The following is an 18,311-nucleotide window of genomic DNA, read 5'->3' on the forward strand; positions in this document are numbered from 1 at the left end:
TCCCCATGATGTGTGAGAGCAGCACTGAGTTGAAAAGACAGAAAGGCAGTGAGAGATGAAACGCAGTTTGTTTTGGTGCCAAAATTACCGTGTAATCTGACAGCATCAAACAACTGACAACATAATAACTATTACCGTTGAATACAATGCAATGTGTGAATGTAACTCAGATTTGATTACACATTACACTCAAATGATGCTCATCCTGTGATTTGGTATCAAAAACATTTGAGATTTGGAGATTTCTTGCAAGAATTGCATTATTTGGTGCTTGGATTGTGAGGGATTCAGTTCTGGAAACTGCTCAAGCAGGCCTGTTAGCTTTAATTCAATTATTTACGCCTGTGCTTCTCCTACTGTGACCTGTCAAATAAAGAGTTTGGTCAGATTGGTTGCCAGCATAACTCCAAATCAGAATAAAAACGCAGAGACGGACATTTTTTCCCCTGCTCGTAATTACGGTCTGAACAATATCACATGAACGCGGTATTACACGCAAATCAGGTTTTTGACAAAGATTTATGTCATCAGCATGTAGCTTGTTAGCCAACCGTTTATTATTCGGTTTTCTTATTGTTGTTTGGGTGGTTTGATAGTCAACAAAACTTGAGACTTTGTCACGGGACCGCTCCCGTTTACAACCGACAGTCAGCGTTGAATTCTTTTAACCGTGACATCATTGTTCCAATTGTTATGAAGTAGTAACTTTAACCCCGCATGTCTACAGCTAGATTTTTGTATTTGTAGTCATAGCAAAATAGTCAGAATGAAAAAATCATGAATAAATTATAGGCACATGTTTAAATTAGACTGAGAATTAAGATGAAATACATCTACAAGGAAAGCTTGTGCTCTAGTAGATATGTGGGTTTATTCACTTCACCAAAAATCATTTCACCGCAGATTGTATTGCCAAAAGGGCAATATAACTTTTTGCGTAGCAATGTCATCAGAAAACTTCGTCATGCAGTGCAAACATTAGTTTTTTTCTTTGAGGCTGGCAAGGGGGCTTTTTAGCTTCATAGGGGATTTGTACTGTATGTGTGTTGTAGTGCGAGACGGACACGGAAACGTAGCATGTTCCCTCAACAGATGGGGATTATTCACGCTGTCCAAGTCATCACTGACTGCATAATGTACAGTATACTGTATGTGTGTGTGTGTGTGTGTGAATGTTTGTGCAGCTTTTTGCAGCTCTGTAGGAGTCACATGACACACTGCTCTTTTCTGCTTTCAGAGATGAGATGTCTAATCATCTGTAATTTATCATTCATTTATATTTTCACTTTGCTAACAATTTATTTGGTCACCGTAAATATTTCATCAAAGGTGTATTCGACACCTGGTGTGTGCAACATTGTGCTCAAATTCTGTTCAAATTTGAAAAGCTAATGAAGTGATACTTTGGTCTCATAGCCATTTATAGAAAAAAATGGTGAAGTGAGGCTCCACTCACAGCCAGTATTTCAGTGTATCAGTGTCCATAGCAACTTCTCGAACCACTCCTGCGGCATAATCCATTTCTGCTCTGTCCACCCTCACTGTGTTCCCAACACATAGTAAAGCTAAATGTGCCACATCAATTTGTTGCTATGTAAGCAAACATAGTTGTGTGTGACTTATTATACATTTACAGAACATTTATAACATATATTCTAGAGATGCCATAAGTTATTTTAAAAAAACAACTCATTCAAGTTCTGGGAACACGGGTTTTCTCTCTCACCACAGTAGTATTTCCACAACCACTGCTTCCTTGAGAGCATGTAGGTGTTGTTTGATCGGCTCCCTCATAGCAAAAAATGGGACAGAGGAGGAGAAATGGTCAGATTGGGGGACACAATAAGTCTTCACATAGTAGAAACTTGTGAGGACTAGCAATACTCCAAATTATTAAGTAATTTGTGGAGTCTGGTGTTTGCTGCTTAGCTTAGTAGATTTCATGCTGCAGCTTTTAAATTGCCATACAATGATGCTTTTCTATGTTTTATCTTATTAAACAGGAATTGTATATACTTTACATTACCGAGCTCACCAACGGGATTACCACACAAAGAAAACATACTTAGAACAATAATGTAAGAATAACAAAAATGTTCACTGTGTTTGATGCCATTTATGCTGAACTTGACGGATGAATGAATAGTATGAAAGTAATCTAACAATGTTAGATTACTTTTGGGGTGATTACAGCAGTAATGTAAAATATATTTGACCTCTAGTTGATAAAACCCAACACATTTCAATCTGCATCTTTCAAGCCTTTTTGCCGAGCGCCAGTTCTGTTTCTCTATTTCACATAAGAATTTTCATTCCATTCATACGAGTAGAACAATCATTTATGGCTGTTGTTGAACTCGTAAGTGTTTTCAGTGACAACATGTCACCGTCAGTGTGTAACCTACTGAGCTACTGCGTATTTGAGTATGTGTTTTATTTTATGTAAGAGATTGTGTGTGAGTGTGAGGGGCTGAGTGTGCAAGAAGAGAGCGTTGTGTGCATCCGAGTTGTGTGTGTGTGTGTGTGTGCGTGTGTGGAGGTTGAGGTTGATCTGTTTATCTATCTGTTTATCTATCTGTCTGTCTGTCTTTCCGTCCGTCCGTCCATGTTGATGCTGAGAGATGCTCTGTATCCGAATTAGCTACTTTCAATTAGCTGTAAATCAAAAAAATAAGTAAGTAAATAAATAAATAGAATAAAAAGCAACTCTCAAATTGTGCAAATTGTCGAGATGCAATCGCAATATTGCGAGAGTTTTGCAATATTGTTTTATTTCCATCAGTTTCCACCCATTTCATTTTTTAAGTATGTAACTTACATACAAATAAATTCACTTATTTTTAGCAAAATAAAAAAAGCAATGTGCCCTATTGTTGTGTAATCTTGTTTAACACAAAGACTACACTCAACAAAGGAAAGAAACACAAACACAGAACCAGATTAACATGCTAGCAAGTCATCCCAAATATAACATGCAAGAAGCAATTTAAAATGGATTATGAAGACCTGCAGTTTTCTTGTTTGTGAGCTTTTGTTTTGTTTGTTGCTCCCATGTGGCCAGTCATTTCTCCATTACTCTCAGATTACTAAATCTGTCTACTTAACCGTCTTAGTCTCCTCCTACGTTTACCATTCTTGTTTTCCTCTCTGTCGTCTCTCTTCTATCAGTTCTTTTATTCCTCCACTTCCTCCCTTTCCTGTGCTAAGTGGACGATGATTAATATCCCGTTAAGCCGGTTAGTGATTTAGCAGACTTATGACGGCCCCTTTGACCGCTGGCCAACATACACCGCTGATCAGCTCATTATCCCTATAGAGACCTATATGAATCTGCTGTATGAGTGTAGAAGAAAGAGGTGAACACTTTAAAAGCATGTATGCACCTTAAAAAGGACATGCTCAGTCAGGTCAGTGAAAACTGACTAGGACATTATAATCATGATATAAAGTCTAAATGTGATTAAGCGTATAGTTTCTTTAAATTAAATCACAATTTGAGAATATATGATAAATCATGTGAAAAAGCTGCAGATTACTCTGGACAATCTTCTCATTTTAACTAATGTGCAACTAATGAGCAGGGCATCGAATAGAACTTGATAGAAATGCTTACTATTTACTTTATATCCAAATTCAGCAATGATAGATAGATAGATAGATATAAACTTTATTCATCCCCAGGGGGAAATTAGATTGTAGCAGCAGCAATTTACAGAGTAAAATATAACGTATGGAATGCGCAATATATACAGTACAATAAAATAACAGAGCAGATATTGAATTTGAGGGAATAGATTAATAAAAAATAAGATAAAATAGAATAAAAAATAGAAATGCACAGTATATACAATGAATAGAGTGGTATTAATTAAATTAACAACTAGTAAATTAAACAAACTGGACAGTAGAGCAAGGATCACCAACAACAAGCAACAACCGTGTAGCGTTGTAGTCATGTGAAGGACGATGATTTGGCCCGAGGTGTTTTATTATAAAGTCTAATGGCAGTGGGCAGGAATGTTTTTCTGAATCGGTCCTTGTGACAGCAGAGCTGAATCAGTCTGTTGGAGAAAGTGCTCCGCTGTCCCTGCAGTAGGTGGTGGAGAGGGTGGTCCGGATTATCCAATATGGATAATAATTTCTTCAGTGTCTTCTCCACCACCTCTTCCAGATTGTCTTGTTTGCAGCCAATGATGGAGCCGGCCTTCTTAACCAGTTTATTAAGTCTGTTGGTGTCTCCGGCTCCAATGCTGCTCCCCCAGCAGACTACGGCGAAGTAAAGTGCACTGGCCACAACAGATTGGTAGAACATCTCCAACATCCTGCTGCACATGTTGAAGGATCGAAGTTTCCTCAAGAAAAAGAGTCGACTCATCCCCTTCTTGTACACAGCATTGATGTTGGTCTTCCAGTTCAGTCTGCTGTCGATGGAGACCCCCAGGTGCTTGTACTCCTCTACCATGTCCACGTCCTCTCCCAGAACTCTCAGCGGTTGTGGAGCCGTCGTCTTCCTCCTGAAGTTGACCACCATCTCTCTGGTCTTGGCAATGTTCAGACGCAGGTGATTTCTACCGGCCCACTCCACAAAGTCATCCACTACTGTCCTGTACTCCTCCTCCCGTCCGTCCCTTATACACCCGACCACTGCAGAGTCATCAGAGAACTTCTGCAGATGGCATGACCCTGAGTTCTACTGGAAGTCAGTGGTGTACAAGGTGAACAGGAAGAGAGACAGAACAGTTCCCTGTGGAGCTCCAGTATCACTGACCACCACATCAGACAGCACACTGCCCAGTCGGACAAACTGTGGTCTGCCCGTGAGGTAGTCAGTGATCCAGGAGACGGTGGACTCATTAACCCCCACCACCCGCAGCTTCTCACTCAGCAGCACTGGTTGGATGGTGTTGAATGCACTGGAGAAATCAAAGAAAGCGATTCTCACAGAGCCACCAAATCCGTCCAGGTGCGACTGAGCTCGTTGCAGCAGGTAGATGATGGCGTCATCCACTCCCACATGAGGCTGGTATGCAAATTGGAGAGGGTCCAGTGATGATTTCACCTGCGGTCGGAGGTGGGCCAAGACCAGCCTCTCCAGCACCTTCATCACATGAGATGTGAGGGCAACAGGTCGGTAGTCATTGAGGCCAGATGGTGTCGTCTTCTTAGGTACAGGAACCAGGCATGACGTCTTCCACAGCACCGGGACTTCCTCTTGCTTCAGGCTCAGGTTGTATAGGTGTTGCAGAACATCAGACAGCTGGATGGCGCAGGTCTTCAGGACCCTGGGGCTGATGCCATCAGGTACCGCAGCCTTGCCTTGGTGGAGTCTCTCCAGCTGTCTTCTCACCTCGCCAGTCGTCACAGAGAGGGGGGGGAGGGGGGTCATTGTGTCGGTGGTGGCAGAGCCCTTTGAAATGGAGGGGTCTGAGTCCATGCAGCTCACCAGGGGGAACAGAGGGGGAGGTGTTTGGGAGGTGTGGTGTGTGGAGGAGACAGATGAGCGCTGTGAGATAAACCTATTGAAGAAAGAGTTTAGCTCATATGCCCTCTTCAGTGAGCCCCCTGGTTGTCTACCTCCAACCTTGAAGCCAGTAATCTGCTTCATCCCCGTCCACACCTCCCTCATGTTGTTCTGCTGGAGTTTGGCCTCCAGCTTCCTCCTGTAGCAGTCCTTGCACTCCCTGAGCTTCACCTTCAGGTCGCGCTGGACTGTCCTGATCTCCTCCCTGTCCCCAGACCTGAAAGCTGCTTTCTTCTTATTAAGAAGAGCTTTCAGGTCACTGGTGATCCATGGTTTATTGTTGGGGAAGCAGTGTGCTGACCGGGATGGTATGGCGGTTTGTTCACAGAATTTAATGTATTCAGTGATACAGTCCGTCATGCTGTTGAGGTCCTCCCCATGTGGTCCACAAAGCACATCCCAAACCGTAGACTCAAAGCAGTCCTGCAGTGCGTCAATAGCCTCCTGAGACCACCTCTCCACAGTCCTGGTGGTCACAGGCAGCCTCTGCACCAGAGGAACATACTTTGGTGTCAACAGGATCAGATTGTGATTGGACCTGCCAAGCGGGGGTAGGGCAGTGGCACTGTATGCATCCTTAGCATTAGCATACAGTAGGTCCAGAATTTTATTGTTTTATTGTTCCGAGTGGGGCAGTCAACAATGCTGTTACTGTCTGCTCCCAAACAACCACAAACGTCTGCTCCATGAAATATTAATTTCTATCGTCACCCTGAAGTATTTATTCTCAGTCTAGAAACTCTCTCCCTAAGTTTGGTTGGTCGCAAAGAGGCTGATTCCACTTTTACGATCTCATAGGTTTTCACATAAATACAACAGTATAATAAATGCCCTGTGCATAATTTCACACATTTCCCAAAATCTCTGCCTGACATATTTGGTACAGTTTTGGGATCTGCACTCGAATCCAAATTAAGTCTGGCTACTATCAGCATGTGATGTCTGACCTCCCTGATGACTGAAGTTTAAGGGTTTTCAAGTCTGAAAATAACCTTAAGAAAAGGCCAAAAGTCAAACTGTCCATGCTTTCACTGTCAGTGAAACCGCTTTCAGTTCTACTACGTCTCTTCAGTGATGACGACAACAATTAGAGACAGATTAGTGTACAAACTGAATTATATACAAGGTCATGTGGGTAGGGGTAAATCTGATCAGAGTGTGTGTAGGCGTTTTAGGGGGCGTGTCAGTGCTTAACTGAGAAACTGAAATGACCTGCGTGCACCAAACCCTCCCTGCCTCTGGCATTCAAACTAGGGCTCTAAAAACATCTCAAAATACTAAAGGGGATTTTTTTTCCAGAGTCTGTGTATTTATAAATCGCAGTGTGCAGTATGTTGACTGAACTGCAATGAAAGGATTTGATTTAATCTATATATTATACTGTCTAACTAAAGTGAGTTGGCAACAAAAGAGGCAACATTAATATTTTGATAACATCTCCTCAATTATGGAGCAATATTTACTAAAGAATATAAAACCTCATAATTTAAAATAACATACTAACTCATTGTATTGTGTCTCTGGTGTTTTAACACAATCCTATGATTTAAAAAAAAATATATATATATATATATATATATATATATGTTCTGAGGCATTTTAGATCTCAAGCCGATTTTTAAGATATTTGAGTGACAATGAATATTATGATAATTTGTCTTATGTGGCAAGTAGATGTTGACTCATATAAGCACCTGCTGTATACAGAAACCTGGCATGAAGTGAAGGGAACAGCTGTGATAGTCATGCAATGCATTGTTAGGGCTTTGTGAGCTATTTGAGGCTATTTTAAAGTGATATTTTATACTGTGGATAATTAACAACGATGCAAACACCTAGAATGAAAAGACTATTTCTTGTAATTATAAGCAGATTCTCAGAGTGTTAAAAAAACCCTCACTGGTTGTGTTTGCATTATGCACTCATTTTTGGAGTCCATTTTATCTTCATGTGGGTGAGCCTTCACATGAACAGCATGACTCAGAGATCAAATCTTTTGTCTAATGCAGGGTTGGATATCGGAGTTGAAGGCATGGTAACAAGCCACATCATTTTTTGATTAAAACTATAGGCAGACTGTGAAGCAGGGGTCTTTCACTGTGCCTGAGTCATGGCATTAAGTCAAAACACACAGCAGCAAACATCCACACTTCACCCTAGTTTTATTCACTTCAAATGTAAAACTGAATCTCATAAACCTGCCTGCCGTGGTCGTCAAATTCTTCCATCCCAACTTTAGCTTTTGCAATTTTGAACAAATTTCAGAGTCCATGTCTGACTGATTTGTCTCAATCAGTCGAGGTCCTGGTTCCTGACGGCATATTAAACCTGGATGGGCGAGCAGAGCGCCTTTTGTTTCTCATTAGTTTCAGATTTAACCTTGAAGGGATTCATTTTGAGAAGGTTTGGAATGTGGTACCTTTGACCAGTGTAATTATCTAGTGCAATTTGAAACAAGCTCAAGAAAAGTAACTTAAAACGCTCCTTAAGCGCAGCCCTTACTGTGCCTGTTCCTTTCATGAGGGCATTAGCTTTTGAATTAATATGAATAAATATATATTTTTCAGACATGCACCTTATGTTTATGGTGTTATCATTAGGCTCATTAAGAGAGCAGCAAGACGTTGTATTGTCACATAAGGATCCCTTTCTCTGCACATTGCTCCTCACTGTGATTCAGGAACATGTTTGAGTTGGTCGTGTAACAGCAATCATGAGACCTGAATGCTTTAAGTAGGGCAGGCTAATACAAAACAGCAATACAGGAGTGAGTACATTCAGTTGTCTCTCTCTCTCTGTGTGTGTGTGTATGTGTTCATACACGTATGTTGTGTACTAGTCAGACAGTCAAAGCACAGACTATGTTTGTGACCTCAGAGGATGATGCATATGTACAGACTGCTGTGCGTTTGTGTGTGTAAATTAGTGTTTTTGTGCTTGTGTGAATCTAAACATACAGTATGCCTGTTTGTGTTTTTATCAAGAGTTTCCACACACAGTCTGCACACACTTGTGTATCTGCGTACGTGCATGTGTTGCAATCAAGTATGTTGTGTGTTTTTACGTTTGCGTGTGCGTGTTTCTGAGAACAGAATGTCAGGTTGCGTCATTTTTCCTCTCAGTCAGGGATTAAAGGTTTAAAGAGGAAGGGACTTTCAGTGAAATCATATATAACACATTTTACAAAACAACAGTTTGATTATTTTATGTGATTCTGCTTATGTTCTCCACATTGTGATACATATTGGAAAATGTGTGCTGCTGATTTCAGTAATATTTGGAACAGCATTGGGTACCAGCTGTCATCCTAAAGCATCTAAAACGATAGGGAAAGAGGGAGAGAGAGAGAGAAAGAGAGAGAAAGAAAGAGATCAATTAATTGTATTGGTGATCAGACTAGAGCACCGTGTTACTGGTTGTTGACCTAGCAAGTTGTCAGCCTTTAGTTTATAGTCAAACGTACTATAAACAAATGCTTTGACTTCCAACTCTTTGTCATTTTGTAATAATTTATGTCTTCCATCTGTCTGCGTGACTCCATATTCATGTGTATAATGAATGTGTGTGGGTGGGAGGAAGGATAGGTGTGAGTGTGCGGTATGTCAGGTGAAGCCCTCTCATTAACAGCCAGGCACAGGAAAGCATGGATGGTGTGTTTGGATACTGAGATAGGATTTCATTAAAAGATTGTTCTGGGTATCTGTGAGGAGATCCATGTCTCACCTGTGAATCACAGAACTCATAAAATGAACATGTCCTGTTATGAAGTTATTAAAATAATAGAATTAATTCCCAGCACATCTTGTGGTCAGTGCTTTATCGAATAATTCATAGACAAGTATTGCTTTCCCCTCCAAGTGTCAGTTGTTCAGTGGTGGATACACATTCGGCCATGTTGGTCCAGTGCTGTCTGGGTCAGTTGGTGGTGACAGTCAGGAAATAAAATTATACGGAGTCGTGTTAGAAGATGCTAATTGTTTTCCTTCATATCAAGTAGCTGCTTGTTGTTCTTGTTCATTTAATTTTTGGTGTAACATTACACACACACTGTGGGAGAGGCCTCAGAATGAAAGAACCTAATGGTTGATAAACATTTTAATCAAGTCCTCACATCGTTTTTCTAGATCACCACCAAATAGCACTACGTGTTCCAGTACGTGTTCCCGTAAAGTGAAGAGAATGGCACAGCAGGCTGCGTTTTCCACACTGTGAGCAGATAACAAGCGTCAATGCTGCCCACACACTCGCCTTCAACACAAATAGAACAAGTCCTAAAATTAGTTCATTAAAATTTAACTGAATTAAAATGACTCAACGGGATATGAGTGGACCTTACACGCACAAAGACTCAACATTTGATTATATTCCAATAAATCTAGGCCCATCTGTACGAGACTTTGGAGGGTTGAGCTCACATCTTGAATTGCCACATTGGCAGAAACCTGAAGCATTAACGCACTGATGGCAGGATGGATGTACATTACATTACATTGCAGTCATTTAGCAGATGCTTTTATCCAAAGTGACTTACAATTCACATTTTATCATCATTTTAACGAAGTTCCTAATATGTCATGTGTTTAATTGACTGCATTATCCAAAAAGCTTCCTGGCTATTTTATCCTTTAGTAGTGTAGAAAATCACAAATATACATCAATAATGTGTTATAAAATTACAGTATTTTATCCATGTTACACACCCTACAGACCTTTTTCACGGCAGACACAGGTGCAACTGATAACATTAACGATGGCTCAGTTCCATTTCGTGTCCCTGTGAAATATTCCAGTGAGCCAACATGCACTATACCAGGACCTTGAAGCTGTCTCTCCTGACTGGAACGCAGCCATCGTTACTGTTATTAGATACACCTGTGATATTCCTGCTGCGAGGTGTCAAAAGGTCCGCTGTGCAAAAGGTCTGCTCATTTGTCATTAATAACACCGTATCATTAGTTTCAGGCTTGTGTGCCTGAGTCAAACACATTAAAAACGATATTTTTTTTGTGTGATCTTTGGACAGTTGTTTGTTTTGTAATTTTCTAAGCAGCATAGATATATTTTGTAACCACTGAATCTGCGTGTATGTGTCACGGTTAAAGTTGCCTCGGGACATCTGTGATCATTCAGCTTTAAGAGAGTGCAGTCCCATCAATGTGAGTCATGTCCTTCCTTCTATGCGCTGTCACTCCTCTTCATCATTATCATGTAATAATTATAGAATCTCTGTATAACTACAGCAAACATGCTCACAAATATACCGTCTGCTAAATTCAAACTCTCATTGAAGAAGACTGAAATATTTGTTTCAGTGGTTGAGAGCAAAATGCTCATCAAAAAATGGTAAAAATGATACTTTGAAAAAAAAAAAATACAATATAAACCGGGTCACACAAACACACGCGTGGGCATGTCTGAGCGTTATGCAAGTGTTTGTGTGTTTTAAATGGAGCCCTGGGGCTTTATAGGTTTTTAGGCCGTCGGGTGACAGATGCCCAGATGTCAGGAGGCCTGTTGGACAGACTGCTTAGCACCCAAAGGCCCAGGGACCACAAACACTGCAGGGAATATGGTACACAAACACACATACAGTCTCTCTCTCTCTCTCTCTTTCTCTCTCTCTCTGTCTCTGTCTCTGTCTGTCTCACACAGTCACACACAAACTATGATTTTAAAGCTTTGTATTCCAAAACCACATTTTGTACAGACATTAGCCAGAGCACACTTAATGAATGCAGTGCTAAGCCTTGTGCTCCAGACTGAAGGACTCACAGTATTCTGCTGGACTTAACCCAAATCTGGGTTTGGTGAGAAGCTCATTGATTGGATTTAAAGAAAAAGACGAGACACAAAAAGGAAATGACATTTTGTTTAATACATATTCAAGCACAGTGAGGCTCAGGTTAGTGTACCACACTCCACATGAACCTGTCTTTGACGGACACGGACAGCTGTTTGATGTGAACAAGGAAAAAAGAAAAAAACATTTTGCTGCATTTGTCCTAAAAAGTTATGAGGACGAGTTCTTCAGCTCGTTGTTTATAAATAGCATCAAATATTGAATAAAGTAAGAAGAAACACTAAAATTCGAGATTTCTATTTCAATAACTTTTCATCATTCAATAACTCAAAAGTGCGGATGAATTGGTTTTTATATTCTGAATTAATCGTCATCATTATTATAGTCGTTAATCATCCTTTGAAAATGTGATTTGTGTTGCACCAGCGACCATTTTCTTGCAGTTCTATTGTTTCAAATGACAAATGATATATATTGTTCAAACAAAACTGTTCAAAATGAATAATGAAAGTGGCAATAGATTGAATGACCAGGAAATGATGATGAGGAGATTATCTGTTACAGCTAAGCAGGTTTATGGCTCGTGGGATTGACGAGAACTTAAATCTCTCTGTAGCTTGCAACAGCTTTCTTCCTTCCAGCAGGATGCTTGGCTATGCAACTCAAGAACTAACATTCAAAGTGAAACTGGAAATATTTGAATTTGAAATATGAATACAAAAAGTAAGGCTGGCCTGGATAATATTCTTCACATAGCCTACAGTGGAAATACAACTCTATTCAAACTTTACTTTACTCTTATAATGAAATGACTTTTAATATATTTTTACATTTAAAATCGCTGTGACACTACTAGTATCTCCTCTATCACCATTACCTTATCCTCCTCTTTCCTCCGCTCGGTAACTCAAACTTAGCTGTGGCCTGCTGCGCTCATTTATATTTTCACTGTAACCTCAACTTGGCCCTTAAATATTGCATACCCATGATATTACTAGGCCAACCCTTGACCTCCAGTAGGACCGTTTTCGTCCCTCAGTCGATCTCTATGTCCAGGTTAACTGGCTCAACCTGTCTCGACATGCAGGCAACTACAGAGATAGCTATGTTCATCTTTTTGTAATGTTGTGCCTCTTGTATAACATCTGAGTTGCCGCTTTTTGGAGTTTAGTTTTACTTCTTAACTTTCTGTTCAAAAGGCTTTTATTGTTTAAGAAGCAGCTTTACAAAACCTGTCACCAACAAGTCGCAACATGATGTTTTATGGATGGTTACCAGGATCATTGGGATGTAACTGTTTATCTAACTCTAACAAAATAGCTTTTGTGCCTAAACCAAACCAAACATTAACCAAAGTGGCAGACCTGAAAACATATGATTTATATCATTTAGAGTGATTTGTTTTGGAAGTTACTGACAAATTATCACGCCAACAGGGACGCAGGACACTTAACAATTCTTGAAAGATTCATCTTAGGAGTAAAATAGTTACAAAAATACACATTTATTAACCAAATGCTCTACATTTGCCTGCTTTTCATAATGTAAACAGTAAATAAATATGTTTCTGCTAAAATATGTCATTTTAATTGTTTAAAAAGTGAATTTAATTTCCAGGAACTCCAGTTACAATTTTAATGTGAAATAAAACCCTCTAATATATTCAGAATGTATAAATAAATGAAAATACTGATGAAATAACAGGACTTGGTTCGGATGGAAAAAGAACAAGGCTATTATTATTCATCAGGACCGGTGATATTTTGTACAATCGCTCCAAAATACGCCTCAATGTATTTCTGTAATGAAACAGTATTTTGTGTAAAAACAAATGTGTGTTGTGAGGATGCTCATGCTAAAGTATTTTAGCGAGCTAGGTGTTCATATTCATCATGCTGCTCCTTCACCTCATTTTACATACAGCACAGCCTGCTGCCGTGACAACTGTGGCCATGGAGACTTGTGGAGTATCGGAGGAGAAGGCTCTCGACAGGAGAGAGAAAAGGCAGAGAGGAGAAAAAGTGGGACAAGAAATGGAGAAAAGAGCAGAGATGACAGGAGAGTGGTCAAGAAAGGGCAGAGGAGAGTGAGGAGATAATAATAAGAGAACAAAAAAGAAGCAGGGAGAAGAGGAGAGGTTAAGATCATGACGAACAGATGAGAGAGGAGAACGAGGACATTATAAGAAAGGGAAGAATTAAAGAGGGGGAGAGAAGGATAGGTTAAATCAAGGTAGATGTAAAAAAAGAGGAGATGAACTTTCTTCTTTCTCTCATCCTCTGTTTTTAATGAGACCTGCTGTTCATGTGTTATTAACATGTTTAAACTCACTCAGCTGCTAATTAAAGTCATGCTGTTTTTAGCAGCTTTGATCAGCAACAGTAATGTGTGTGTGCGTGTGTATATTTGTATCATCACTTACTTACAGACTGATGAAACCATTTCACGGTAGATGACTGTTTATGTTCTATAGCGAGGCTATACATTCTTAATACCAACTCTGGATTAGTAAGTAGCTCTTGGTGGTCAGCCAGGACCGACGTTGGCTGCTTCGACTGTGTTTGTGGCCATGCTTGCTGTTTTGACATCAGGATTATGAATATCCACAACTAAAAATAGACACTAGCTACTGTATATGGGCATGGTTGGAAAAGCAGTAGAGAGAACAGGAAGGCACAGAGGCTGAAGTCAGCTGCTAAACCATCAATAACGCTGGTTGGACTGATGCTGCTAAAGAGCTAAAAGAGATAGAAAAGATCAGTGCTGGACAATGATTGTCTTTGTATCTTTTGTTGAAGTGAAGCTATAGCTGAATAGCGGGTTTGATGCATATGTTGAACCTGGAATTAAATACAAATAGTTTTATGATTGGGATGCTTATTTAGTTTTCTTTCTTTAGAAATGAACCAATGATGGATATAAAACCGGCACGTGTAAGTGTACGTAAGTTAGTAATTAAGTAAGTAAGTAAAATGAACATGTTAAATAATTGTGGTATAGCAAGGAAATCATATAGGAACAATGCTTAAATACTACGTTACCACCTGTAGGGCCATTTAGGTTCCCAATGCAAATCAAACCATAGGGGAAGAATCAAAATGTCAAAAGTTAGTCTGGATCCCTGCAGTGCGGTTATCTGAAGTCATCTGTTATCAGCCAGCAGGAGTTAAATCTTTAAGCATGTGTTTATGATCCCACAGATGTCTTTTGTATGCCTAAAGAGATTAAACGATTACCCGGGATGAAACTAATGTTAGAATTAGGTCACATGCGGGGCTACGTTACCAGTTAATTGGTGAAACCAACCATGAGTTAAAACAAACTAAAAAACTCAGGAAAACGGACTCCAGCTTCGACAGATAGTAGCTGTGATATATGCATGATGATTCACTCAAAGGTGGGAAAATATCAGGACTGTAGTGTTCTGCCACAACAACAGAGATGCATTTGACCACTTTGCACGTCATTTTCACAGTCTATTGTGGGATCACATCCAAATCAGTAGACGGAATAAGAAATTCATCAATATAAGAGAATACATCAATACTCATCATCATTAAAGTATACAGCAAATATTGTTAATCTCATGTCTTGTGAGGTCCCTGCATTAAGGCACCATTGCTGTGAGTATGTCCGCCTTGTCTTCAATCATATACCCACGTAAAACATCATATGTACCAGTGTGACTTAAACTGTTTTATTTAAGTGGGATGTCACATGGTTAAAATGGTTAAAATATTTAATTCGACCTATTTACACCTTCCTGTAATAAGTAACACAATATTTTCCCAGCAGCAAACAACCAGACATCGAAAAATATGACGTTTTTCTCTTGAAAAGTTTTTCAAAGACATTTATGCGACCTTTGTACTTTAAGCAAAAAAGGGTACTTCAATTTTGAAATAGCTTGTGTTTGGTCAGTAATACGTTTATATCTGGCAATATGACTCTAACCTTTCTTTAACCACATCTTCTTGGTTTAGGTTGAACTTTTCATGACACTTGCTTCCCTGACTTCTGCTTGTCTGCCTTCTGCATTAAACTCTGATTGGAGTGTCTGTGTACCTCAGGTTATGGAGGTAATGACTGAATAGATGGGTTTGACTATATGTGGAAAAAAGGCTTGATAATATATCACATTCAGCAGAAATATACACTATGAAATCTAATATGTTCAACCTTGCACACTAAATGCAAAGACTTATCAGGTTCATAATTAAGACTTAGCAATTACATTGTTCTCCTCTGCATTGATATTTTATGTCATCTACATCCAACATGATATCACAGGACAGACCTCAATATACGGAGATGAGAGAGATATGGAGATGGAGAGGGAGGGAGAGAGAGGGGGGGGGGGGAGGCACACAGGAATAGGGAGAGAATTGAGAGAAGCAGACATGCTGGAGAAGAGAGGTGGGAAGCTGACAATATAAATCACGTCTCCATGTTTCTCTTCTCCTGTTCTATGAGTGCTTCAGGACAAAGTCGTTTTATTCACAGTCTTCCTTCCTTCCTTTGCTGGAAGAAGTGAACAAAAGGTAACATGTAGAAAGTGGAAACAGTATGCTGCATGTGGGTTCAAAATCAACCCAAATCGACTCCAACGTTATGCAGTTTACAGCAGCTTTGGAAACTCTTTCTTGGCCAATTTAGTAAAACAATGCAGGTAGCAGCCAGTGGGAAGACAGATGATTCATACTGTTTTCTAATTTCTTTCATGCTGTAAATCCTGTGCATCCTGAGAGTAAAAGGTCGGCTGCTGATTCTGGATTCGACCAAGTTAAAAGCTGATGTACTTTTTTCAGGATTTCATGTGACCTCTCTTGTCCATTATTCGTGCAGGATCATTTGGGGGTTTTGGCTTTTTTGACATACTTTATCCTACCAAATTGTTTTTTGTTTGAAAATGACTTACAATCTTCAAATCTTCAAACATATGCAAAATGTGCAGCTCTAACCTGCAGCAACAGGAGGAGTGAAGATAAATAACCTCTCATTGAAGCATCCATAATATAACCACATCGGGTTTTCTCACGAATATGCGTAGAGAGAGAGATAGACAGTTGAGCAACGGAGACCTAATTCCTCTGTTAACAGCCCTGTACTCTATGACTGTGTGTGTGTGTCTGTGTGTGTGTGTGTGTGTCTGTGATGTTAATCCTTAGTCTTTGAAATTGAGCATTTTTAGATACGTTTAGAATATATTACAACAACAAACACAACATTTAGATGTATAAAATGGCCTTAACATCACTTCCTGACACGACATCCTTGTACAAGACAGATGCTGTAGATTTAAGAAAAACACTCCATTAGTCTTTTTAGAACAAGAAGCGCACTACTGGAGGAGATGTTAGTGACTCTATTGTTCAGCCTGTGGTCGTGTTCTGGAGCAATCAGCATGAACATCCTCAGCCTCTCTGGCCCTCATTAATCTTATTAAGATCAATGAGAACACAGGCTAATAGGAGCTGATTAGCCTGTCTCTGGCCGCCTGGCTGATTCACCTACATGCACTCGTTCACATGCACATGGCCTCACAGACACTAGCACACTGACACACTCTCATACGAGAGTACACCGATATCCACCGCGAAAGTCGGTGGGCAGAGACAGATACTGACCGAGAGGCGGAGCCGAGGTACTGTCATCATAACAACTCGAAGGTATTGAGGTAAAAAATACAAGCCTAGCTCGCAAATATCAGACTTCAGACTATAGCTCAGTTCTTGACAATCAGAGATGGTTCTTTGCTCCTGTGTGCTGAGGTATCACTCACACACCTGCAGATTATGACACATCGAGTCCTTTTACCCAATGGTGCTGTGATTATTTACCATGATACCATGATCTTAACTACAAAAATACAGTACATATGTATCCCATCTTCTATTTAATTGTAGGAAGATATTTTATGAAAGATAAATAAACACAATTACTGTCACTATTTACCACTAGTTACATTTGACAAACTTAATAAAAGTAAAATCCTGTATTGGTACATTGTAGCAATGTATGTCTTCAGTCCACTTGACCACCATTTTGAAGATTCAAAGATTTTATTTATAACATGATCCAACTATGTGGAGTGAAATGCGATGTGGTATACCCGTGTACTAAAAGATTAGTATGCAATAGAAAAGTCGTTATCAGAAAAAGAGTAAAAATTGAAATACAAATTATAAAATTCAAGATGAACAATATATATAATGCATATCTATGTATATAAAAGTTTTCAAATGTATATTGCGTATATAGTGTAAAAAAAGTCACAATTCTATTGCAAACTATATAAAACATTTTTGCACACGTTTAAGTGCAAAATGTGCGAGGCAGTGCAAAGGATTCACAGGGGACAATATGCTAAACAAGGCTGAGGGTATACAGAGGTCAGAGTTCAACATCCTGGTGGCCGGAGGAAAGAAGCTGGAATATTCTATTGCTGGGTTGGTGAGGATCATACATAATCCTGCTCGCTCGTTCTCCACTATCTGGTCCTCCAGAGTGGGACAGTAGATCTCTGTCTGCTCTGCTCAGGACAGTAGAGCTCTACCATCGGTGTTCTTCTTTACTAACAGTTCATTTAAAGTGCTGTAGGATTTATTCATGATATGGAATCTAGTTCATGAGGTTTCTAATCATATTTAATGCAACTTGTTTGCTGATCGATGTGGATGAATATAAATAAAGTTTTGTTGAAAATCAACTTCCTGTTTACATCATGTGACTCAGGCTGACATCATTGCAGCTCCTGTTCACAGACAGAGTATTATGGGATGCAACAGTACCTGTTGGGTGGGGTGAAGGATGATCGGGTTAGACTGAACACACACTCACACACACACACACACACACACACACACACACACTGAGCCACATGGCATTGAGTGTTATGTCAGCTCATGTTATCATCAATGAGGGTAGTGACATCGCATGACCCTGTGTGTGTGTGTGTGTGTGTGTGTGTGTGTGTGTGTGTGTGTGTGT

General features: G+C 39.8%; 1 protein-coding gene across 1 annotated transcript in view; it reads left to right on the plus strand.

The window, feature by feature from the left end:
* The window catches only part of cacna1db (calcium channel, voltage-dependent, L type, alpha 1D subunit, b), a 72,997-nt gene that overhangs the window by 4,577 nt on the left and 50,109 nt on the right, over window positions 1-18,311 (plus strand). The window lies entirely within an intron of this gene.

This window comes from Anarrhichthys ocellatus, unplaced genomic scaffold, assembly GCF_004355925.1.
Source record: "Anarrhichthys ocellatus isolate YVR2014 unplaced genomic scaffold, GSC_Weel_1.0 scaffold5, whole genome shotgun sequence".
NCBI classification, from domain to species: domain Eukaryota; kingdom Metazoa; phylum Chordata; class Actinopteri; order Perciformes; family Anarhichadidae; genus Anarrhichthys; species Anarrhichthys ocellatus.